Below are 25,782 nucleotides of genomic sequence, written 5' to 3' on the forward strand. Positions count from 1 at the left end.
CAGGGTGAGTACAGACAAACAGGACAGACAGGGTGAGTACAGACAAACAGGACAGACAGGGTGAGTACAGACAAACAGGACAGACAGGGTGAGTACAGACAAACAGGACAGACAGGGTGAGTACAGACAAACAGGACAGACAGGGTGAGTACAGACAAACAGGACAGACAGGGTGAGTACAGACAAACAGAAGAGACATGGTGAGTACAGACAAACAGGACAGACAGGGTGAGTACAGACAAACAGGACAGACAGGGTGAGTACAGACAAACAGGACAGACAGGGTGAGTACAGACAAACAGAAGAGACAGGGTGAGTACAGACAAACAGAAGAGACAGGGTGAGTACAGACAAACAGAAGAGACATGGTGAGTACAGACAAACAGGACAGACAGGGTGAGTACAGACAAACAGAAGAGACAAGGTGAGTACAGACAAACAGGACAGACAGGGTGAGTACAGACAAACAGAAGAGACATGGTGAGTACAGACAAACAGAAGAGACAAGGTGAGTACAGACAAACAGGACAGACAGGGTGAGTACAGACAAACAGAAGAGACATGGTGAGTACAGACAAACAGGACAGACAGGGTGAGTACAGACAAACAGGACAGACAGGGTGAGTACAGACAAACAGGACAGACAGGGTGAGTACAGACAAACAGGACAGACAGGGTGAGTACAGACAAACAGGACAGACAGGGTGAGTACAGACAAACAGGACAGACAGGGTGAGGGTGAGTACAGACAAACAGAAGAGACATGGTGAGTACAGACAAACAGGACAGACAGGGTGAGTACAGACAAACAGGACAGACAGGGTGAGTACAGACAAACAGGACAGACAGGGTGAGTACAGACAAACAGAAGAGACAGGGTGAGTACAGACAAACAGAAGAGACAGGGTGAGTACAGACAAACAGAAGAGACATGGTGAGTACAGACAAACAGGACAGACAGGGTGAGTACAGACAAACAGAAGAGACAAGGTGAGTACAGACAAACAGGACAGACAGGGTGAGTACAGACAAACAGAAGAGACATGGTGAGTACAGACAAACAGAAGAGACAAGGTGAGTACAGACAAACAGAAGAGACATGGTGAGTACAGACAAACAGGACAGACAGGGTGAGTACAGACAAACAGAAGAGACAGGGTGAGTACAGACAAACAGAAGAGACATGGTGAGTACAGACAAACAGGACAGACAGGGTGAGTACAGACAAACAGAAGAGACAAGGTGAGTACAGACAAACAGGACAGACAGGGTGAGTACAGACAAACAGGACAGACAGGGTGAGTACAGACAAACAGAAGAGACAAGGTGAGTACAGACAAACAGAAGAGACATGGTGAGTACAGACAAACAGGACAGACATGGTGAGTACAGACACACAGAAGAGACAGGGTGAGTACAGACAAACAGAAGAGACAAGGTGAGTACAGACAAACAGAAGAGACATGGTGAGTACAGACAAACAGGACAGACATGGTGAGTACAGACACACAGAAGAGACAGGGTGAGTACAGACAAACAGGACAGACAGGGTGAGTACAGACAAACAGGACAGACAGGGTAAGTACAGACAAACAGGACAGACAGGGTGAGTACAGACAAACAGGACAGACAGGGTGAGTACAGACAAACAGGACAGACAGGGTGAGTACAGACAAACAGAAGAGACAGGGTGAGTACAGACAAACAGGACAGACAGGGTGAGTACAGACAAACAGAACAGACAGGGTGAGTACAGACAAACAGGACAGACTGGCTGAGTACAGACAAACAGGACAGACAGACGGACGGACGGACAGACAGACAGGCGGGCGGGCGGACGGACGGACGGACAGACAGACGCACAGGACAGGACGAGTACAGACAGTGTGAGTACAAGAAAAGTGACACACAGAGCACATAAGGTGAGTGAGTTCAAGTTATTTTGGGGGTGGGAGCTGAGGACTGGCATTAACAGCACACAAACTCAAACCCCTCCATCCATGGTCAAATTACAAATCGGGGTGTGGCCCATTGATCATCAGTTATCATATTAAAGACTGCCAACATTTGCCTCCACCCTATGGCAAAATGTGTAGAATTTCAGGATATTAGCTATAAAACTGCACATGTTTCTCACAGCCCCATGGCAAAATTAGAAGAATACCATGAAAATAGTTATAAAATGTAAAAAAATCTTCTCTCCGCACCATGCTAAAATGTATAGAATTGCAGAAATGCAATCTTCTTTTCACTATCACAAGGGTGGGTGGTGGTATGGATGTGGGTACGCAGACCCATAAGCCACCGCGGCCCCTCATAATGAGTTCCGTTTTTTTGTGGCCCCCACCCCTATTAAAGTTTCCCATCCCTGGCCTACGGTGTAAAAAGTGAAGTGAGGTTGAAGAGCGATATGAAGAGAGTAAACTAATCCAATATCATTCCAACCCTTCTCTTCTCTGCGTTGTCTTCCTTCCTCTATTGTTCTGACAGGAGTATTATGACATCATAGATATATGATGACTCGGTGACTGGAGGAAAACACAAAAGCGCTAAACGATGAATATCAATTTCTTGCAGAAACCATTCATAAAGACTGGATATGTAAAACAAGGGAACCTTCAGACTTGTTACATACAGTCAACGTTTTTATAAGTGAATTCTTTGCCCCTCCCCCACCCCGAGTTTGAGTTAGTCCTGATCACAATCTAACTGCACCTGAAGTGGCACAACGTGGTGTGAGAGGTTGACTGGGCTCAACCTAGAAATATCACAAAGTGTCTTGAGTGAGCCCATGTCCTTTTATTCCCGGTGTTTTGATTAAATAGTGCACAAGAACAGCGTGCCCAGGTCTCCTCTCCAAGGCCCCATCCATCACACAGCAGACAACCTCTCTGAGCAGAAATGTGATTATTCTCCAGATTGGGCTGCTTGCCCGCCACACTCCTGAGTAAATGCATTACCTTCACTTCCACCATTACACCTCCTTGTTTGTCAAGGCTGACAAGATGCAGCTTTTATTTACCTTGAGATAAAACCAGTAACCAATGTGGAGTATCTACTACGAAGCTAGCTACCCAGGAAACGTAAAAATCCACAGAGGGTGAGAAATAGGCTCTAACAGGTGATACTAACATTATATTCTGTAACTATATCTCTAGAAACTAGAGTTTGACCAGACTTAGCCGATTTGGGTGGCACTGTTTGTAAGGGGCCCGGTGTGAGTAGTGTGGGTGAATGTTAATTATTTAGTTGATCACCATGCCAAAACAAACCACTCTAACCAAAGGATGTCAGATTGTAAAGATCCTTCCTAGTTCTTCACAAACATATATGTCAACACAAATCCATTAGCGGTATGTTAACCCACTGGCATCCTAGAGCAATGACAAACTCAACAAGCTCAGTCACATACACCTACACTGATCTCTAAAAAAGAATCAGCAATATTCAAAATGCCACAATGATAAAATAAGATGAGATCTTACACCAAACAAGCACACAAAGTGTGCAAACTGCTGTTGTGAATAATATCTTATTTGATCTGAGTGTGCTTTATGTGCCATTAAGCAGGAGTCTCTCTGGAGAGAAGAGTCACTTCAGGGATCCAGGGAGGACACTCAGCCACCTTCCCTGCCACACATCTCTCTACTCACCGTCTCCAACCCAGGAGACTGCCTGCCTGCCACCTTCCCTGCCACACATCTCTGCCTGCCTGCCACCTTCCCTGCCACACATCTCTGCCTGCCTGCCACCCTCCCTGCCACACATCTCTCTACTCACAGTCTCCAAACCAGGAGACTGCCTGCCACCTTCCCTGCCACACATTTCTGCCTGCCTGCCACCTTCCCTGCCACACATCTCTTCCTGCCTGCCTGCCACCTTCCCTGCCACACATCTCTGCCTGCCTGCCTGCCACCTTCCCTGCCACACATCTCTGCCTGCCTGCCACACATCTCTGCCTGCTTGCCACCTTCCCTGCCACACATCTCTGTCTGCCTGCCACACATCTCTGCCTGCCTGCCACACATCTCTGCATGCCTGCCACCTTCCCTGCCACACATCTCTGCCTGCCTGCCACACATCTCTGCCTGCCTGCCACCTTCCCTGCCACACATCTCTGCCTGCCTGCCACACATCTCTGCCTGCCTGCCACCTTCCCTGCCACACATCTCTGCCTGCCTGCCACACATCTCTGCCTGCCTGCCACCTTCCCTGCCACACATCTCTGCCTGCCTGCCACCTTCCCTGCCACACATCTCTGCCTGCCTGCCACCTTCCCTGCCACACATCTCTGCCTGCCTGCCACCCTCCCTGCCACACATCTCTCTACTCACAGTCTCCAAACCAGGAGACTGCCTGCCACCTTCCCTGCCACACATCTCTGCCTGCCTGCCACCCTCCCTGCCACACATCTCTGCCTGCCTGCCACCTTCCCTGCCACACATCTCTGCCTGCCTGCCACCTTCCCTGCCACACATCTCTGCCTGCCTGCCACCTTCCCTGCCACACATCTCTGCCTGCCTGCCACCTTCCCTGCCACACATCTCTGCCTGCCTGCCACCCTCCCTGCCACACATCTCTGCCTGCCTGCCACCTTCCCTGCCACACATCTCTGCCTGCCTGCCACCTTCCCTGCCACACATCTCTGCCTGCCTGCCTGCCACCTTCCCTGCCACACATCTCTGCCTGCCTGCCACCTTCCCTGCCACACATCTCTGCCTGCCTGCCACACATCTCTGCCTGCTTGCCACCTTCCCTGCCACACATTTCTGCATGCCTGCCACCTTCCCTGCCACACATCTCTGCCTGCCTTCCACCCTCCCTGCCACACATCTCTGCCTGCCTGCCACCTTCCCTGCCACACATCTCTGCCTGCCTGCCACCTTCCCTGCCACACATCTCTGCCTGCTTGCCACCCTCCCTGCCACACATCTCTCTACTCACAGTCTCCAAACCAGGAGACTGCCTGCCACCTTCCCTGCCACACATCTCTGCCTGCCTGCCACCCTCCCTGCCACACATCTCTCTACTCACAGTCTCCAAACCAGGAGACTGCCTGCCACCTTCCCTGCCACACATCTCTGCCTGCCTGCCACCCTCCCTGCCACACATCTCTCTACTCACAGTCTCCAAACCAGGAGACTGCCTGCCACCTTCCCTGCCACACATCTCTGCCTGCCTGCCACCCTCCCTGCCACACATCTCTGCCTGCCTGCCACCTTCCCTGCCACACATCTCTGCCTGCCTGCCACCTTCCCTGCCACACATCTCTGCCTGCCTGCCACCTTCCCTGCCACACATCTCTGCCTGCCTGCCTGCCACCTTCCCTGCCACACATCTCTGCCTGCCTGCCACCTTCCCTGCCACACATCTCTGCCTGCCTGCCACACATCTCTGCATGCCTGCCACCTTCCCTGCCACACATCTCTGCCTGCCTGCCACACATCTCTGCCTGCCTGCCACCTTCCCTGCCACACATCTCTGCCTGCCTGCCACCTTCCCTGCCACACATCTCTGCCTGCTTGCCACCCTCCCTGCCACACATCTCTCTACTCACAGTCTCCAAACCAGGAGACTGCCTGCCACCTTCCCTGCCACACATCTCTGCCTGCCTGCCACCCTCCCTGCCACACATCTCTGCCTGCCTGCCACCTTCCCTGCCACACATCTCTGCCTGCCTGCCACCTTCCCTGCCACACATCTCTGCCTGCCTGCCACCTTCACTGCCACACATCTCTGCCTGCCTGCCACCTTCCCTGCCACCCTCCCTGCCACACATCTCTGCCTGCCTGCCACCTTCCCTGCCACACATCTCTGCCTGCCACACATCTCTGCCTGCCTGCCACCTTCCCTGCCACACATCTCTGTCTGCCACACATGTCTGCCTGCCTGCCACCTTCCCTGCCACACATCTCTGCCTGCCTGCCACCTTCACTGCCACACATATCTGCCTGCCTGCCACACATCTCTGCCTGCCCGCCACCTTCCCTGCCACACATCTCTGTCTGCCTGCCACACATCTCTGTCTGCCTGCCACACATCTCTGCCTGCCTGCCACACATCTCTGCCTGCCTGCCACTCTCCCTGCCACACATCTCTGCCTGCCTGCCACTCTCCCTGCCACACATCTTGCCTGCCACACATCTCTGCCTGCCACACATCTCTGTCTGCCACACATCTCTGTCTGCCACACATCTCTGTGTTTGGTATGCCAGGAGAGGAATATCCACCAGAGCTGTTGCCAGAGAATGTAATGTTATTTCTCTACCATAAGGTGCCGCCAACTTCATTTTAGAGAATTTGGCAGTACGTCCAACCGGGCTCACAACAAAAACGTGTAGCCACGTCAGCCTGGGACCTCCAAATCCGGCTTCTTCACCTGCGGGATCGTCTGAGAGGAAAGGGACCGGGGTGCTGAGGAGTATTTCAGGCTGTACACAGTGATTACACACCTGCAATAAACAGGAAAAGCTCCTATTTCTCCTGAGTCCTCCTGCCACATTCAGCTTCTAACAGACTTAATGTCCCTGGCGTTGTTCTCTTCATCTAAAGCATATGTTTGTTTGTCCCCTCAGGTATGTAGAAACAATAAGTGGACTTGCCTTTACTAAAACATGTGCTTTGGAGCATAGTCATACAGGAGAAGTATGATTCATCCTACTGGTGGTGTTTGGTATGCCAGGAGAGATTACAAGGGATTTATTGAACAGTCTTTATATTTGTGTATTGAAATAATTAGCCCATTTGTGGGGAAAAATACATTTTGATTGGCTGGGCCTGGCTCCGCATTGGGTGGGCCTGGCTCCCAAGTAGGTGGGCCTATGTCCTCCCAGGCCCACCCATGGCTGTGCCCCTGCCCAGTCATGGGAAATTCATAGATAAGGGCCTAATGAATTTATTTACATTTACTGATTTCCTTATATGAACTGTAACTCTTTGAAATTTGTTGCATGTTGCTTTTATATTTTTGTTCAGTATATTTCCACTTTTTATTCTTCGTTATTCATGAACTGATCTGCTATCTGTATAATCATCAACTCGATTTTGCTAAATATAGGAGATATTCTGTCATTTGTTGAAGGATGTTAGTTATCTAGCAAGCTTAGCAACTTTGGTAATTTCACATTTGTTTGACTGTCGTTACCAAGTTTGTTTTTGTACGATTTGACAACATTGAGCTCGGTGTGTCCTGAGAGCGCTCTGTGTCCAGATAGCCTACTGCTGAAATGCGCTAATAAATTGAGAAACATGATAACATTCAGCATTTATGAACGGTGATCATTGGTGATCAAAGACAGTTATTCTATCATTACTAAATATCAGTTTCATTAACTCTAACATCTTTACATAGTGGTGCAGCCAAGCTGACAAGGTGGTGCAACGCCCCTCTAATTTGGGGAGAACTCTGCATTATAGTGACCATATCTTGGTTTTAAAGGTATTAAATGGGCATTTCCGACTTGAATGATTAATTATTCCCGGTATTGAAATTGGCCGATTTTCAGGAAAATATTAATCCCAAAGTTTCATGTTTTATTAGTTGTATGTATGGGATACGCATGGTACTGTATACATTGTCCAACTGTCTCTGAGCCTATTGGTATCAAACCTTACCCGGCGGTAAGGAAGAACAGCTCGTGGCTGATGTGTGGGGTCCTTGATGATGCTGCAGGACTTCCTCAGGCACCGTTTCCAGTAGATGTCCTAGATGGGTGGGAGCACGGTCCCATTGATGTACTGGGCTGTCTTCACCACCCGCTGGAGGGCCCCGGTCCCATTGATGTACTGGTCCGTCTTCACCACCCGCTGGAGGGCCCCGGTCCCAGTGATGTACTGGTCCGTCTTCACCACCCGCTGGAGGGCCCCGGTCCCAGTGATGTACTGGTCCGTCTTCACCACCCGCTGGAGGGCCCCGGTCCCAGTGATGTACTGGTCCGTCTTCACCACCCGCTGGAGGGCCCCGGTCCCATTGATGTATTGGTCCGTCTTCACCACCCGCTGGAGGGCCCCGGTCCCAGTGATGTACTGGGCTGTCTTCACCACCCGCTGGAGGGCCCCGGTCCCATTGATGTACTGGTCCGTCTTCACCACCCGCTGGAGGGCCCCGGTCCCATTGATGTACTGGTCCGTCTTCACCACCCGCTGGAGGGCCCGGTCCCAGTGATGTACTGGGCTGTCTTCACCACCCGCTGGAGGGCCTGGTGGTCGCCGATGGAGCAATTCACGTACCAGGCCATTATGTAACTGGTCAGGAAGCTCTCGATGGTGCAGCGGTAGGTGAGGGTGGTGACCAGACCCAGGGCTCTGAACTTGGTGTCAAGCTTGGAGGGAACGATAGTGTTGAATGCTGAACTGAGGTCAATGAACAGCATTCTCACAAAGGTGTTCCTCTTGTCCAGATGTGTTACGGATATGTGAATAGCTATGGAAATAGCATCTTCAGTGGATACAAAGTAGATACGTCTCCTTTAAATCTTCATATTTGGTTGCGTTGTAAATCAAACACGATGCAGGTTACTGTAACAATAAACATCTACTTATGTAATCATAGAAAGCATGCAAATGTTGCAGGGCTGTGGCGACAATTCCTATAATAATCTATGCAAAATCTCAAACGGCATTGATTACTGGCACCATGTACTTAAATAGTCTCAATTACAATCCAGGTCATTTGGTTGTGCTAGTAGATGAAGCACATCATTAAGATGTTGTATAAATAAACAAAATAAAAATATTTGAACTCTTTTAAAAGGTTGAAACCACAGGGATGTTGCATTTAGGTGACAACTAAACCAAAAATCTGACACATTGCTTCTTCACTGGAATTTGGTTGTGTTTTTAAGATGGTTTAAAGCACAGTGATAATACATTGGGAATGTTACACATTTTTGACTGTCTTTTTTGAGTGTGAAAATAGGTTGTAATCTCATTGATAAACGTAATCAACCAAATACTACCCGCTTTGAAATGATGTGGCGTGCCCAGTGGGTCAAGTCTATTATAAGAAATGTATACGCACGTATCGGCACAGTACTGTACAAACTGCATCAGTCATCTTTTATCAACAGACATGTCAAACAAATAGGACCAGCAGATCTGAAAATGATCGCTGGTGGTTTTGGAACTGACACATCATATGACAATTCTAATCGGACATAGAACTCCTACAGTAAGACTGTGAAAACACACGCGGATATCAATACTGCTATTAGTCTGGAGGTGTGTGTGTAAACAGCACTCTCCCTCTCGGTCTTTCATTCCTCCTGACAGACGTTCGAGTGAACCCCCTCTCACGTGGTACTGTAGCCGTTCTCTCCATTGTAGCCAGCACGGAGGCACGGATGTTCCTGTACAGATAGATTCACTATCCCCTCGGCTAAGTCATCAAGCACAGCCCATGCAGAGATTTAAGCAGAAATAAGAAATTAAATCCCCCTTCTTGTTAAAAGCTAATCCATGTTTAATTAGCCACTGTCTTTGTCCATGCTAAGGATCTATTAAATAATGTAAACAAGGACTATTAATCAGCCACACTACAGTATGTGGGGTGGTATACCTGTTGGTAAAGTCATTATCACATCTGCTGTGTCTGACTGACTGACTGACTGACTGGTAGAGCTGCTCTCTTCATCTTACAGAGAAAGAGAGACCTTCCTGACAGACAGCAGTTAGTCTCTTGAGGAGATGAAGTTGACACCAGTGTGTCTTCAGTGGAATTCAATGAAGCCAGGCAGGCAGCTCTAGTCTGTCCTATGAGAGATCAACCGCCCAGCACAGTGAGCCCAGACACACACACTGTGGATGGACGGGGTGTGGGAGCCCAGACACACACACACACTGTGGATGGACAGGGTGTGGGAGCCCAGACACACCAGCTAGCAGACACTCTGACTCCCTGTGGAGGACAATGAGAAGGAAGAGGTGCTGATGCGTGTGGGAGGAATTGAATTAAGACATGTCTGGTAAGGGGACTGTCAGAATAGTGGAATGAAATGGTCAACTGTATAGAGTATGTGTGTGTGTGTGTGTGTGTGTGTGTGTGTGTGTGTGTGTGTGTGTGTGTGTGTGTGTGTGTGTAGTTCTAATATAGATTAATAATTATTTCCCCATGACAGGAATCAGGCAGGAGGAAACACACCGTACTGTGCAGTACTCCACACTGCCAGAGCACATAGCTAAATAACAAAATCATCTCATCAGAGCAGCGGGGGAACTCTCCTCTTTCCTCCTCATTACGAGTTGTTCAACAGAACAAAAGCATGTCACGCATGACACATTACATACTGTATGCTCTGTGCACCTGCCTGCTGCCTGCCACCTGCCATCCTGCCTGCCTGCCTGCTTCCTGCTCGCTGCGTGCCTCTACGGAAACCTCCTGCATATCAGTTTACAGGCAGCACTAAGCCACTACAGCTTCATCCCCCCCACCACATCAACACAGCACAGATTGCCAAACAAATCCAACCTATTTATTATGCTACAGAGTGAAATTAGTGGGGCATATAGTAACAGCGGTAGGTACTATCAGAGCAAACATGACGAACACAAATAAATAAGTAAGTTACTCACTCTGTGTCAGCTGTATGCAGTCTTTCTCCCAGATAAATATATCAGAGACCAGTCAAGAAGCAGATGACTAAGACTCGACTCTCTCGCTCTCTCCTCCCGTCTGATCACTCTGTCTCAACTCTCTCCTCCCGTCAGATCACTCTCAGTCTCAACTCTCTCCTCCCGTCAGATCACTCTCAGTCTCAACTCTCTCCTCCCGTCTGGTCACTCTCAGTCTCAACTCTCTCCTCCCGTCTGATCACTCTCAGTCTCAACTCTCTCTGACTGCTACACACCTGCCTGACAAGTGGAGCCTCTGGGCTGTCACACCAACTTCTGCCCTGCTAGGCTGGCTGTCTTTTTCCTCCCTTTCTAGCGCTCTCTCTCTAGATCTCTCATTCATCCGTTCTCTCTCTCAAAACTCGTGTTGGCACTCTCCTCCTCTCTCCCTCCCTCTGTGGCACGGTGCCCCTCCCCCGCCCATGCTTGGACTGGGAGAAAGAAAGCGAGAGAGAGAGAGAGAGAGAGAGAGAGAGAGAGAGAGAGAGAGAGAGAGAGAGAGAGAGAGAAGCCTGCCGCTGAGAGGCTGGGCCGGGCAGGGCTGTTTGATGGAGGTTTGTTCTCATCTCCTCTGCGTTCATTACACCTCACCTTAATTAAACAACATGCCTCCCTAGCTAGGACCGGTTGCTCTGGCAACCAAATCAGTTACACAGGAGAGAATAGATCTGCCCTTCCCCCGACACACGGATAGACACACAAAAAGGCACGCGCGCGCACACACACACAGGCACGCGCGCACACACACACACACACACAGGCATATACACGCACACAGGCACGCACGCACACAGGCACGCACGCACGCACACAGGCACGCACACGGCGGCAGGGTAGCCTAGTGGTTAGAGCGTTGGACTAGTACCTGCAAGGTTGCAAGTTCAAACCCCCGAGCTGACAAGGTACAAATCTGTCGTTCTGCCCCTGAACAGGCAGTTAACCCACTGTTTCTAGGCCGTCATTGAAAATAAGAATTTGTTCTTAACTGACTTGCCTAGTTAAATAAAGGTAAAATATATATATATTTTTATGCACGCACACACACACACGCACACACACACACACACACACAGAGTGAATCGTGAACTTCATATATTGAGTGTGGGTTTATGATGTTTCTATCATTAGTTTTCCAGTAAGAGAGAATCATTTGGATTGAGAGGATAAAAGCAGAGGAGCATTTCATGACTAATACCAGAGAAACAGTGATTACACACCTGCAATAAACAGGAAAAGAGTCCTCCTGCCACATTCAGCTTCTAACAGACTTAATGTCCCTGGCGTTGTTCTCTTCATCTAAAGCATATGTTTGTTTGTCCCCTCAGGTATGTAGAAACAATAAGTGGACTTGCCTTTACTAAAACATGTGCTCTGGAGCATAGTCATACAGGAGAAGTATGATTCATGCTACTGGTGGTGTTTGGTATGCCAGGAGAGATTACAAGGGATTTATTGAACAGTCTTTATATTTGTGTATTGAAATAATCATCTGCCATTCATGTGTGAGGTGAATTGTTTTAATTCTCTTCCCTTGAAAAGGCGGTGTTAACATGTGAACTAAAAATGTAATACATGTCAAAATATGGTTTCACATTAAATTTACATCTAGTTCACGTTTGAAAATGGGATTTTCACGTCAAACTGCAAATTTCACATAAGTCCTTCTCACCTCGTCTTTTTCACAAAACCCATTTTATGAGAAAGCCATATCCTCTGGGCACAGACGTCAATTCAACGTCTAGCATTAATTTCAACGTCTATATTAATTTCATTGAAATTACATAGAAACCATGTTGATTCAACCAGTGTGTGCCCAGTGGGTAGGTCCCTCCCTTCTGACCTTCTTCTCCAATGGGTTTTGAGAAGGAGAGGGTCTTACGTCAATGGACTCCCTTTCTCGCTCCCCATCTTTCCCACTAACACCTGCTGTCCTGTCCCACTGTGTTTCCGTTTTCATTCCAGATTGACTGATCTTCATTTCTCTTTGCTTTTTTGAGCTGTTCTTGCCATAATATGGACTTAGTCTTTTACCAAATAGGGCTATCTTCTGTATACCACCCCTACCTCACACAACTGATTGGCTCAAATGCATTAAGGAGGAAAGAAATTCCACAAATTAACAAAGCACACCTGTATTCCAGGTGACTACCTCATGAAGCTGGTTGAGAGAATACTACTTTGAAAAATCTCAAATATATTTAGATTTGTTTGACACTTTTTTGGTTACTATATGATTCTATTTGTTATTTCATAGTTTGTGTCTTCACTATTATTCTACAATGTAGATAATAGTAAGAAATAAAGAAAAACCCTTCAATGAGTAGGTGTGTCCAAACGTTTGACTGGTATTGTATATATATATATGTATATATATATGTATATACTTTTTTTTACACAACAAACAATTAAGGCAACATGAATCTTGATCCAGGAGGGGATTGAATGTCTCTTCTGTAACCAAGAAGCTTGATCTTGAAATCTAGCCACTTAGCTAGCAAGTTAGCAAACCAAATGAATAGCTGGAGCCCTGAGCTGGATATCATTTATTTGACATCTCAGATTTCTTGTAGTTATACTTCATTTATAGTTAGTTAAAAGCAGCAGCGTAGCAGCAGCAACATTTTGGGAACAGTATTGAAAATCATACAGTTGGTATTTGAAAATACCCCTGTATACGGTATAAACGGTATTTTGCCCAAGCCACCAGTAGTGTAGTGTAGAAAGGAACTGCTGGACCACCAGTAGTATATTGAGGAGCGTGACCACCAGCAGTGGAGTGTAGTGAGGAGCTGGTGGGGCTCTGCTGTGACCACCAGTAATATAGTGTAGTGAGGAGCTGGTGGGGCTCTGCTGTGACCACCAGTAATATAGTGTAGTGAGGAGCTGGTGGGGCTGTGCTGTGACCACCAGTAATATAGTGTAGTGAGGAGCTGGTGGGGCTCTGCTGTGACCACCAGTAATATAGTGTAGTGAGGAGCTGGTGGGGCTCTGCTGTGACCACCAGTAATATAGTGTAGTGAGGAGCTGGTGGGGCTCTGCTGTGACCACCAGTAATATAGTGTAGTGAGGAGCTGGTGGGGCTCTGCTGTGACCACCAGTAATATAGTGTAGTGAGGAGCTGGTGGGGCTCTGCTGTGACCACCAGTAATATAGTGTAGTGAGGAGCTGGTGGGGCTCTGCTGTGACCACCAGTAATATAGTGTAGTGAGGAGCTGGTGGGGCTCTGCTGTGACCACCAGTAATATAGTGTAGTGAGGAGCTGGTGGGGCTCTGCTGTGACCACCAGTAATATAGTGTAGTGAGGAGCTGGTGGGGCTCTGCTGTGACCACCAGTAATATAGTGTAGTGAGGAGCTGGTGGGGCTCTGCTGTGACCACCAGTAATATAGTGTAGTGAGGAGCTGGTGGGGCTCTGCTGTGACCACCAGTAATATAGTGTAGTGAGGAGCTGGTGGGGCTCTGCTGTGACCACCAGTAATATAGTGTAGTGAGGAGCTGGTGGGGCTCCGCTGTGACCACCAGTAATATAGTGTAGTGAGTAGCTGGTGGGGCTCTGCTGTGACCACCAGTAATATAGTGTAGTGAGGAGCTGGTGGGGCTCTGCTGTGACCACCAGTAATATAGTGTAGTGAGTAGCTGGTGGGGCTCTGCTGTGACCACCAGTAATATAGTGTAGTGAGTAGCTGGTGGGGCTCTGCTGTGACCACCAGTAATATAGTGTAGTGAGGAGCTGGTGGGGCTCTGCTGTGACCACCAGTAATATAGTGTAGTGAGGAGCTGGTGGGGCTCTGCTGTGACCACCAGTAATATAGTGTAGTGAGGAGCTGGTGGGGCTCTGCTGTGACCACCAGTAATATAGTGTAGTGAGGAGCTGGTGGGGCTCTGCTGTGACCACCAGTAATATAGTGTAGTGAGGAGCTGGTGGGGCTCTGCTGTGACCACCAGTAATATAGTGTAGTGAGGAGCTGGTGGGGCTCTGCTGTGACCACCAGTAATATAGTGTAGTGAGGAGCTGGTGGGGCTCTGCTGTGACCACCAGTAATATAGTGTAGTGAGGAGCTAGTGGCGCTCTGCTGTGACCACCAGTAATATAGTGTAGTGAGTAGCTGGTGGGGCTCTGCTGTGACTACTACATTTCATGTGTGTCAATATATGAGCTGAAGGGAAAAAGACAGAAACCAAACCACTATGATTACTTCTGTCTTTCCCCTCTCATTTACTGGTGTGTCAGAGAGAGGCAGAGACCAGCGTTTGCGTGGATGGAGAGGAGAGCAGAGCAGAGCTGTCCAGGGTGTAATCTGTGAGATCTGGATGGCTGGCTGATTGCGTGTGACCATCAGTTGACCCCAGAGCACAGCCTGCCCGGGGTTTACGACCCCATCACATGGGATCAGATTCCTGGCGGTATTATTGACTGTTGATATGGCTCTGCCTCAGATACCTGGCGGTATTATTGACTGTTGATATGGCTCTGCCTCGGATACCTGGCGGTATTATTGACTTTTGATATGGCTCTGCCTCAGATACCTGGCGGTATTATTGACTGTTGATATGGCTCTGCCTCGGATACCTGGCGGTATTATTGACTGTTGATATGGCTCTGCCTCAGATACCTGGCGGTATTATTGACTGTTGATATGGCTCTGCCTCGGATACCTGGCGGTATTATTGACTGTTGATATGGCTCTGCCTCGGATACCTGGCGGTATTATTGACTGTTGATATGGCTCTGCCTCGGATACCTGGCGGTATTATTGACTGTTGATATGGCTTTAACATGAGGAGGAAATAAACCTGTTGCTTTAAAATATATATATATAGCAAGCAGATGTTCTGTGTGTCCTCTGTGTCTTTCTTTAAAAATCTAGCCTCTTGTTTAAAAACTGAACATGGGCTGGCTTACATGTCGTATTTGCGTCAACAGTACATGCTAATTTCATTTCCAAACAACATTCATACAGTAGCATTGTGATAGATGTAACATGTAAAGGAAGTGTTCTACTTTTGCCTACATGTTCAGTAAACATGTGCTTTCTGCAACACTCCCAGTGTCTCTGTCAGTCCCCATGTCCCCTCCATTCCCTCTAACACATTAACATCATGGCAGATGTTTGCAGTCGGCCTCTGGCTTAATAAGGCGTATGTGGCAGGGGGTTTTAACGATCACGGATTACAAACAGAAAGCCAGTCACGCTCGCGGACACCAACGCCACCCTACCAGACGTGCTAAACACTTTTTTATCACACTTGGAGCAAAACGACTCTGAGCTTCCGAGGAGAGCCCCAGAGGACAACGAGGGCTGCGTGTTTACAGTCTCCAAGGAGGATGTAAGTAAGTTATTCAAAAGTATTAACCCTCGCAAGGCTTCTGGCCCAGACGACGTCCCTAGCCGCGCCTTCTGAGTATGAGCAGACCAGCAAGCTGTTGTGTTCTCCAACATTTGCAATCTCTCTCTAGCTCAGGCCATCTGCTTAAGAAAAAGGAAAGGAACTGAACGACTACTGACCCGTAGCACTCACTTTGGTCATCATGAATTGCTTCGAGATGCTCGTCAAAGACCACATCACCTCCTCCCAGGACAGGCCTGTCCTGGCCTGTCCTGGCCTGTCCTTTAACAGCCAGACAGGAGCAGAGCATGTGTTGTGAATGAACACGTAAATAATGCCTGCTGGACTAAGATCCACCTGCTCCCCTCAGGGGCCCTTGAAATGTCCATCTCAGCCCTCAGGCCTTGTGATGGAGCTGGCCCAAATGGGCACAATTTCAGATGGATGGGAGAGCGATTGTCCCCGAGGAAAAAAGCAATTCCTTTTAAGCAGTGCTTTAGACAGGCTAATGTCATGCATCACTGTCTCCTCTCTCTGTGTGTGTGTGTGTGTGTGTGTGTGTGTGTGTGTGTGTGTGTGTGTGTGTGTGTGTGTGTGTGTGTGTGTGTGTGTGTGTGTGTGTGTGTGTGTGTGTGTGTGTGTGTGTGTGTGTGTGTGTGTGTCAGTGTTCATTTTGGCACTCATTTAGATTTAGTCGTAGTCATTTTGACTAAAGTCAGTCAAATCTTTCGTCAGTTCAATACTGATTTAGTCTATTGTCAAAACAGTGGGCCATTTTAGTCAACTATATTCCCTTTAATTTTAGTCACATCACATTTGAATTGCCTCATTAACCTCTAGTAAACAGAAATCACTGACTGCCATGTGCACAAACGTACATAACCTTGTCCTACCAACATATTGTTCTGCACACCACCCTATTCTCTTCCCAACAGCAGAAATATGACAAACATGAATAAGAGTAGTATGGGTTTCACAGCATCATCGGCATCGTTATCCACGTTGTCATCAACGTTCCACAGATGCCACAGCCACATTGGTGTCCAAAGTAGAATGGGCTAATGACTTTAAACGAGAGCGAAGGACTGTTTCAAGACACTAAACCTCGAGTCCGAATCGAGTGCCAAATCCCCTGTGCTCGAGTCCGAGTTCCCTATGTTCAAGTTCGAGTCACCAATAGTCGAGTCACAAGTCCCTATGGCTGAATTCCCAGTCCTCGAGTCCTGGTCCAAGGCTACTGGTAATGTTAGAAGGGTAACGTTCAGTTGCAGATAGAAATGACATGAATAGAGCCGCCATTATTTCTTATTATATGTCAAGAGAGGCATATTTGTTCTACATAGCATATTTCTATCTGAATGTTCCAAAATGTTGTGTCCCGCTGAACGCACCCCGATTTGGTGGCTATAGGTAGTTAATGAAGTAACACGACTGAAAAGGTGTAGCCTAAACAAATGGTTAACGATACGGTCTGCAATTAGCCTAGTTTTAGAATGACCCGTGATATGCGGCCTGCCAATGAACTTCAGAAAGAAAAAAACGTAGCCGCGGTATTACGGGTCATATCTTTTGAACGGTAAGGGTTAGAATCAAGCCCTTTTCTCTGTACAGAACCTGGCTATGAAATGCAGTGGGGAAAGTGGGAAGGTTATGTGAGACTACAAATTCAAAGACAGATTACTTTTCTATACTCAAGGGAGAGAAAAACAGCTAGACTGTTGTTTTACTATTAAACTCAATACTGTGAGCCAGAGAGGAACCTGTGTTTGACAAATATTTTTGTCACATCTTTTTTGAGGAAATTAACACAAGCATCACATCCCAAGAGTAGTCTTTGGAAAATCCTTTTTCCTCTAAACATTACAATTCAAGTACTTCTCGGCATGGGTGTAATGGTATTCCTCCCTGTGTGTTTTCCCTGCACGGAGCCATGCATCATGTGTCACATGCATCACACACGCCAGCACACACGTCCTATCCCATCCACTCAGAGCAATGTGACACACAGGTCACCTCTGGGCAAATATGATGAATTGCATATCCTACTAAAAGTGCACAATTCTCAACATTCTCCTCTGGCATCACAGTGTGTTTTAAGACCATATCTCTCCTTCAAAATGACATCTACCTGCAGCCTTAAGAGGCACCAAATAATGGAAATATTGGACAGCAGTCAAAAAGGCAGATTAGTCTGACTCTGAGAGACATTCTTAATGGGTTCCTCAACAAAAGTCATTTGGTAAAGGACCATTTGGCACGACATTAAAAGATAAGAAAACAGTTATCTTAGTTGTTTCTTAACCCTTATCGAGAATTGAAGTGTTTGGCTGCCATGGCAAACAAACCACAGTCTGGAAAGCTTGAAGCATGACTTTTCAAATGGGGACATTTGTAACACATGACACAATGACAGAATCTATTTGAAGTAATACACTACATGACCAAAGGTATGTGGACATCTGGGCGATTAAGCCTTGCCTGGCTCGCAGTCGGCGTTCCAATTCATCCCAAAGGTGTTCGATAGGGTTGAGGTCAGGGCTCTCTACAGGCCAGTTCTTCCACACCGATCTTGACATAGACCTCGCTTTGTGCACGGGGGCATTGTCATGCTGAAACAGGAAAGGGCCTTCCCCAAACTGGTTGTGACACAGTTGGAAGCACAGAATTGTCTAGATTGTCATTGTATGTTGTAGCGTTAAGATTTCCCGTCTCTGCAACTAAGGGGCCGAGCCCGAACCCTGTAAAACAGCCCCAGACCATTATTCCTCCTCCATCAAACTTTACAGTTGTCACTAAGCATTCAGGTAGGTAGCGTTCGCCTGGCATCCTCCAAACCCAGATTCGACCGTCGGACTGCTGGATGGTGAAGCGCGATTCATCACTCCAGAAAACGCGTTTCTACTGCTCCAGAGTCCAATGGCCGCAAGCTTAACACCACTCCAGCAGACGTTTGGCATTACACATGGTGTAAGGCTTGTGTGTGGCTGCTCGGCCATGGAAACCCATTTCATGAAGCTCTTGATGAGCTTCATGCTGACATTGCTTCCAAAGGCAGTTTGGAACTCGGTAGAGAGTGTTGCAACCGAGGACAGATGTTTTTTATGCACTACGCACTTCAGCACTCGGCGGTCCTGCTCTGTGAGCTTGTCTGACCTACCACTTTGCGGCTGAGACGTTGTTGCTCCTAGACGTTTCCACATCATAATAACAGCACTTACAGTTGACTGGGGCAGCTCTGGCAGGGCAAACATTTGACTAACTGACCTGTTGGAAAGGTGACATTCTCACTCTAAAAATGAGGGGTTTCAACAAGGGTTCTTCTAAGATCATCAAAGTTCTTCGAAGAACCCTAGGATTCTTGGCACTGAAAATGACCCCCAAAAGGTTCTTCCAAGAACCCCATAGGAGGTGGGGTTCAACGAGGAACCTCCTTAGTTGGTGGGGGTTCTTGCAGGAACCTAACTGCCCAACTGAAATATTTGGGTTTGAAAGGACAGGCACTTAACTGTAAAAATGTAAAGATCTACTCAATTTAAGTTAAGGTTTGCCCCTTGTATGATCTAAATTCATATTGTTTTACGATGATACCCTCTTTCTTTTCATGTTTGTGCAAATCTTTCTAAAACAGAAAATGGACGCAATTCAATAGATATCAATCAAAGAGGTAATAATATGTAGGCTATAAGAATATGTTGAAGGCGAGCTGTATTGGGTGCAGATGACTGAACAGACAAGGAGGCATACACATGTAAATTGGTATTGGTATGTTATGCAGATCACATTTACCATCCTCCTTCCTTACCTTGTCAATGAATGTCCCATAGGCCTCTACATTATGGACAAGGTATGTGTATGAAAACCATTATCAAAACAGTTTTTTTCATTCACATTTCCTACAAAAACCAAGGTATGAATACTGTTGTGTGCATTTTTTGTTAATCATCTGTCTAATTACTATTTTTGGGATTCACAGACTTCACCCTCCCAACACCTCTGATGAATATAACAGGAAATCTGTTCAATAACCATTGTCAGCAGCATACCACCCTGCATACCACTGCTGGCTTGCTTCTGAAGCTAAGGGTTGGTACTGGTCAGTTCCTGGATGGGAGACCAGATGCTGCTGGAAGTGGTGTTGGAGGGCCAGTAGGAGGCACTCTTTCCTCTGGTCTAACAAAATAACCCAGGGCTGTGATTGGGGACACTGCCCTGTGTAGGGTGCTGTCTTTCGGATGGGACGTTAAATGGGTATCCTGACTCTCTGAGGTCATTAAAGATCCCATGGCACTTATCGTAGGGGTGTTGTCCCTGGCTAAATTCCCAAGCTGGCCCTCAAACCATCAAGGTCACCTAATAATCCACAGTTTACAATTGGCTCATTCATCCCCCTCCTCTCCCCTGTAACTATTCCACAGGTTGTTGCTGCAAATGAGAACCTGTTCTCAGTCAACTTACCTGGTAAAATAATAAATCAAATGAATTGTCATGACGTTGGACTGGGGGGGGGTAGGTTTATGACAGTCATAAATACCTCTTCCTCTCTCTACCCTACTGATGTTACATTTGCAAAAGCCTTGGTTAACATAGAGATTAAAGAAGTTACAGGTCTGTGAGAGACAGAAATCTTGCTTGTTTGTAGGTGACCAAATACTTATTTTCCACCATAATTTGCAAATAAATTCATTAAAAATCCTACAATGTGATTTTCTGGATTTTTTTTCTCATTTTGTCTGTCATAGTTGAAGTGTACCTATGATGAAAATTACAGGCCTCTCATCTTTTTAAGTGGGTGAACTTGCACAATTGGTGGATGACTAAATACTTTTTTGCCCCACTGTATATATACAGTACTAGTCAAAAGTGTTGGGGTGCTGCATCAAATGACATGGCCTCCGCAATCAGCCGACCTCATCCCAATTGAGATGGTTTGGGATGAGTTGGACTGTAGAGTGAAGGAAAAGCAAGTCCTCAGCATATGTGGGAATTCCTTCAAAGACTGTTGGAAAAACATTACTCATGAAACTGGTTGAGTGAATGCCAAGAGTGTGCAAAGCTGTCATCAAGGCAAAGGGTGGCTACTTTGAAGAATATATATATATATATTTGGATTTGTTTAACACTTTTTTGGTTACTACATGATTCCATGTGTTATTTCATAGTTTTGAGGTCTTCACTATTATTCTACAATGTAGAAAATAGTACAAATAAAGAAAAACACTTGAATGATTAGGAACTTTTTAAACTTTTGACTGGTATTGTATGGTGTAATATAATATGGACACAATAATAACCACTCCACCCGATTCAAAATGGTTGCTCTTTTCAAAACATTGAATAACTAAGTGACTGAAGTATTCCATTTGTGAGCAAAGTGTTGTGTGACGAGACTGTGTGATAGGTACCAGCCAGCTTACATGCACCTCATGTACCTTTACCTCCCCTGACAGCTGCCTGCATCATTAGTATGCATTAAAAAGAGCAGGTGATTCTGAATAAACCACATCCTCTCCTGCAACACCTTCAGATTCTCAATCCCCATTTAGCAATGTTTTCAATCGAGAAGCTACTGATAAATTATCAATTCATTATATTTAATTACCACTAAAATTCCATGAAAAACAATAGAACTATATATATATATATATATATGTATAGCTGCCTAGAGGTAGGTAAAAGGTGGTTTCTTCTCTCTGGCAGTGGCTAGCATGATGAAGAACTGTAGGCTACACGTGTGCAGTGCGGAGGCCAATCAGAGGCTTGGAAATGTGAATTGGGCCAAGTTGGAGATTATAATGCATTTAGGTTCTAGTTTATTGAGATGCATGAATACACCACATTAAAAGCTTGATATTATGGCTGTTTTCAAGAAGATCCTACTCATAACTTATTATTACAAATAGAAAATATCACAATTGTGCTGGTTAGGTAAAGTTAGATCAAGCTGAATCAATGTTGTTGCGAAATCCTGGACAGAGCCTTCACCGCTTCACATAATGATTCATTAGCATGTTACATAACATACTGAATATAATGCCACAGCATAGTAGGGCTGTAACGTTACTGTTACACCAAAACACCTCATTTCTATTGAGATTTTAGGATGGTTAGCTGAAGCTGAATAGTCCCCCCCAAAAAAAAAAAAAAAAATATATATATATATATATATAATGTGCTAAACTCAACAGAGTGCACCACTAGGCAGGATACATGCTTTGATTGTAACAAAATACAAGAAAGGCTAAAAGTTAACACCATCTGCTCTAATTCACTCTTGAAACAGTAATTCAAACAGATCTAAATGCATATTCCCATGAAACTGATTGAGATCAATCAAATGATTGGCATGGAGATTCAGTTTGGACGTTTCACCAGTTAAACATGAAGAAGTATCATTCACGATTGATAGTGATAATGACCTATTTTGAAATGATGTATGCCTAATTTGGTGTTTGAGGGTATCAAAAAAATGTTTGTGTGGGCATAGGCAGATGTTGCAATTGGAGGAGGAATTCATAGTATATAATGATATGATTCAATACGTTACATCTGTCGGTACTTTGATTGAGGAAATGATGAGGTCACAAAGAAAAAACACACTCCCTCACCTAAAGAATTTGCACAACACCACTGGTCGTAATCCCATGAATAGATGGAATCAAATCAAATCATATTGGTCACATACACATGTTTAGCAGATGTTAACGCGAATGTAGCAAAATTATTGTACTTCTAGTTCCGACAGTGCAGTAATATCTAACAAGCAATCTAACAAATTCACAACAACTACCAAATACACACCAATGTACAGGGATGAATAATAATATATAGGCAATATGCAGTAGATGGTATAGAATACAGTATATACATATGAGATGAGTAATGTAGGATATGTAAACATTATTAAAGTGCCGTTATTTAAAGTGACTAGTGATACCTTTATTAAGTCCATTTATTAAAGGGGCCAGAGATTTGAGTCTGTATGTTGGCCGCAGCCTCTCTGTGTTAGTGATGGCTATTTAACAGTCTGATGGCCTTGAGATAAAAGCTGTTTTTCAGTCTCTCGGTCCCAGCTTTGATGCACCTGTACTGACCTTGCCTTCTGGATGGTAGCGGGGTGAACAGGCAGTGGTTCAGGTGGTTGTTTGTTGTCCTTGATGATCTTTTTGGCCTTCCTGTGACATCGGGTACTGTAGGTGTTATGGAGGGCAGGTAGTTTGCCCCCGGTGATGCGTTGTACAGACCACACTACCATCCAGAGAGCCATGTGGTTGAGGGCAGTGCAGTTGCCGTACCAGGCGGTGATACAGCCCGACGGGATGCTCTCGATTGTGCATCTCTAAAGGTTTGTGAGGGTTTTAGGTGACTAGCCAAATTTCTTCAGCCTCCTGAGGTTGAAGAGGCGCTGTTGTGCCTTCTTCACCACGCTGTCTGTGTGGGTGGACCATTTCAGTTTGTCTGTGATATATACGCCGAGGAACTTAAAACTTTCCACCTTCTCCTCTACTGTCCCATCGATGTGGATGGGGGGTGCTCCCTCTGCTGTTTCCTGAAGTCCACGATCACCTCCTTTGTTTTGTTGACGTTGAGTGAGAGGTTGTTTTCCTGACAACACTCCAAGTGCTCTCACCTAATCTCTGTAGGCTGTCTCGTCATTGTTGGTAATCAAGCCTACCACTGCAGTGTCGTCTTCAAACTTGACGATTGAGTTGGAGGCGTGCATGGCCACACAGGGAGTACAGGAGAGGGCTGAGAACGCACCCTTATGGGGCCCCAGTGTTGAGATTCAGCGGGGTGGAGATGCTGTTTCCTACCTTCACCACCTGGAGGCGGCCCATCAGAAAGTCCAGGACCCAGTTGCACAGGGCGAAGTCGAGACTCAGAGTCTCGAGCTTAATGATGAGTTTGGAAGGTACCATGGTGTTAAATGCTGATCTGTAGCCAATGAACAGCATTCTGCCCAATCCCAGATGGGATAGGGCAGTGTGCAGTGTGTTGGCGATTGCATCGTCATTGGACCTTTTGGGGCGGTAAACAAATTGGAGAGGGACTAGGGTGTCAGGGAGGGTGGAGGTAATATGATCCTTGACTAGTCTCTCGAAGCACTTCATGATGACAGAAGTGAGTGCAACGGGGCGATAGTCATTTACTTCAGTTACCTTAGCTTTCTTGGGAACAGGAACAATGGTGGCCATCTTGAAGCATGTGGGCACAGCAGACTGGGATAGGGATTGATTGAATATATCCATAAACACACCAGCCAGCTGGTCTGCGCATGCTCTGAGGAAGCGGCTTTGGATGCCGTCTGGGCCAGCAGCCTTGCGAGGGTTAACACGTTTGAATGTTTTACTCACGTTGGCCGCGGAGAAGGAGAGCCCACAGGCTTTGCTAGCGGGCCGTGTCAGTGGCACTGTATTGTCCTCAAAGCGAGCAAAGAAGTTGTTTAATTTGTCTGGGAGCGAGACGTCGATGTCCGCGACGGGGCTAGTTATCTTTTTGTAATCCATGATTGACTGTAGCCCCTGCCACATGCGTCTCGTGTTTAGGCCGTTGATTTGAGACTCTACTTTGTCTCTATACTGACACTTTACTTGTTTGATTACCTTGCGGAGGGAATAGCTGCATTGTTTGTATTCGGTCATGTTTCCAGTTGCCTTACCATGATTGAAAGCGGTGGTTTGCGCTTTCAGGTTTGCGCGAATGCTGCCATCAATCCACGGTTTCTGGTTAGGAAAGGTTTTAATAGTCACACTGGGTACGACATCTCCGATGCACTTGCGAATAAACTCGCTCATTACTCTGGATGTAATCCCATGACTCTGGATGTAATCCCATGACTCTGGATGTAATCCCATGACTCTGGATGTAATCCCATGACTCTGGAGGAGAAGGTTGTGTGTTCAGTGGTAGAGACTTTGTTTTAAAATGTTTTGTTTTAATTGTTGATTTTAACCCTATCCGAAACCTTATCCATTCTGAATGAATGCCTAAACTTAATGTTTTAAGCCTATCCAAACCTAAACCCTAGTGGGAAACAAAAGCAGTCGCTAGCATCTCTCCGTGTTGTTGTATTATTCTGCTAGGAAAGGTCATGCCTTCTATCACTGAGTGCTGTCTGTTAGTCTGTCAATCAGATAACAATAACAACATGGGAGGATAAAACCCCTGCAGCATAGTGCTGGAAAATGGATTACATCCCAAATCCCCAGGGAGAGGCTTAAAGCTCCTCTAAACAGGAAGTAGAGTTTAAAAGTACTGTACCCGACTGATCTGACCTCAGCTCAGTGTCTGGCCTCTGTTGGCTTAAAACACCAGTTTTCCTGTATCTATCAATAGCCTTTTCACATAGAACATCCCTGTGTATGTTGTGTAACCATCCACACACGTCACCAATGCTTTATCCTTAAAGTACCTTAATGTATACTGCATACCCTATAGAAAGTTGTACCTTCTCAAAGATGTCAGCACACAAGAAAATAATATTATGGGGAAAATAGGACTGAACTGCTCGAAAGGTTACCAAATAACTTCTTCTAACATGACAAATTCAAGCCCGATATCAAATGAGAAAATGACAATGTTTTCTATGAAGAATTACTGGTGCAGTCAAATAGTCTCATCCTCCAGCCCGCTGCTTACATCAGTACGTTTGGTGGTGATGATGACACTTGTTCTGGTGCTGTGTATGACTTTGAAAAAAACAATTATAATAATGAAACCGGTCTTTGGACTGGTGTGTCTGTGAGAACCAGGGGGCTAGGTTGTGTCTCTCTCGCTATATTTAGTCAGACAGAACAGACAGCGGGCTGAAGGAGATGAGAGGAGACAGTCTTGGCTGATTGGGTATGAC

The 25,782-nt window shown here is 46.3% G+C and overlaps 1 protein-coding gene across 22 annotated transcripts in view; it reads right to left on the minus strand.

Moving 5' to 3' along the window:
• LOC118359873 (rap1 GTPase-activating protein 1-like) overlaps nucleotides 1–25,782 on the minus strand; it is a 129,368-nt gene that overhangs the window by 36,174 nt on the left and 67,412 nt on the right. For 3 of the 22 annotated variants that reach the window (XM_052482255.1, XM_052482246.1, XM_052482247.1), the window contains exon 1: nucleotides 10,570–10,976. The exons of the other annotated variants lie outside the window; for them this stretch is intronic. The gene's annotated coding sequence lies outside the window, so the exon portion shown is untranslated. Of the gene's footprint in view, nucleotides 1–10,569; nucleotides 10,977–25,782 lie in introns of those variants that run through there. 22 annotated transcript variants of the gene reach the window in all.

The sequence above is a fragment of the Oncorhynchus keta genome, chromosome 27 (genome assembly GCF_023373465.1).
Source record: "Oncorhynchus keta strain PuntledgeMale-10-30-2019 chromosome 27, Oket_V2, whole genome shotgun sequence".
Classification (NCBI taxonomy): Eukaryota; Metazoa; Chordata; class Actinopteri; order Salmoniformes; family Salmonidae; genus Oncorhynchus; species Oncorhynchus keta.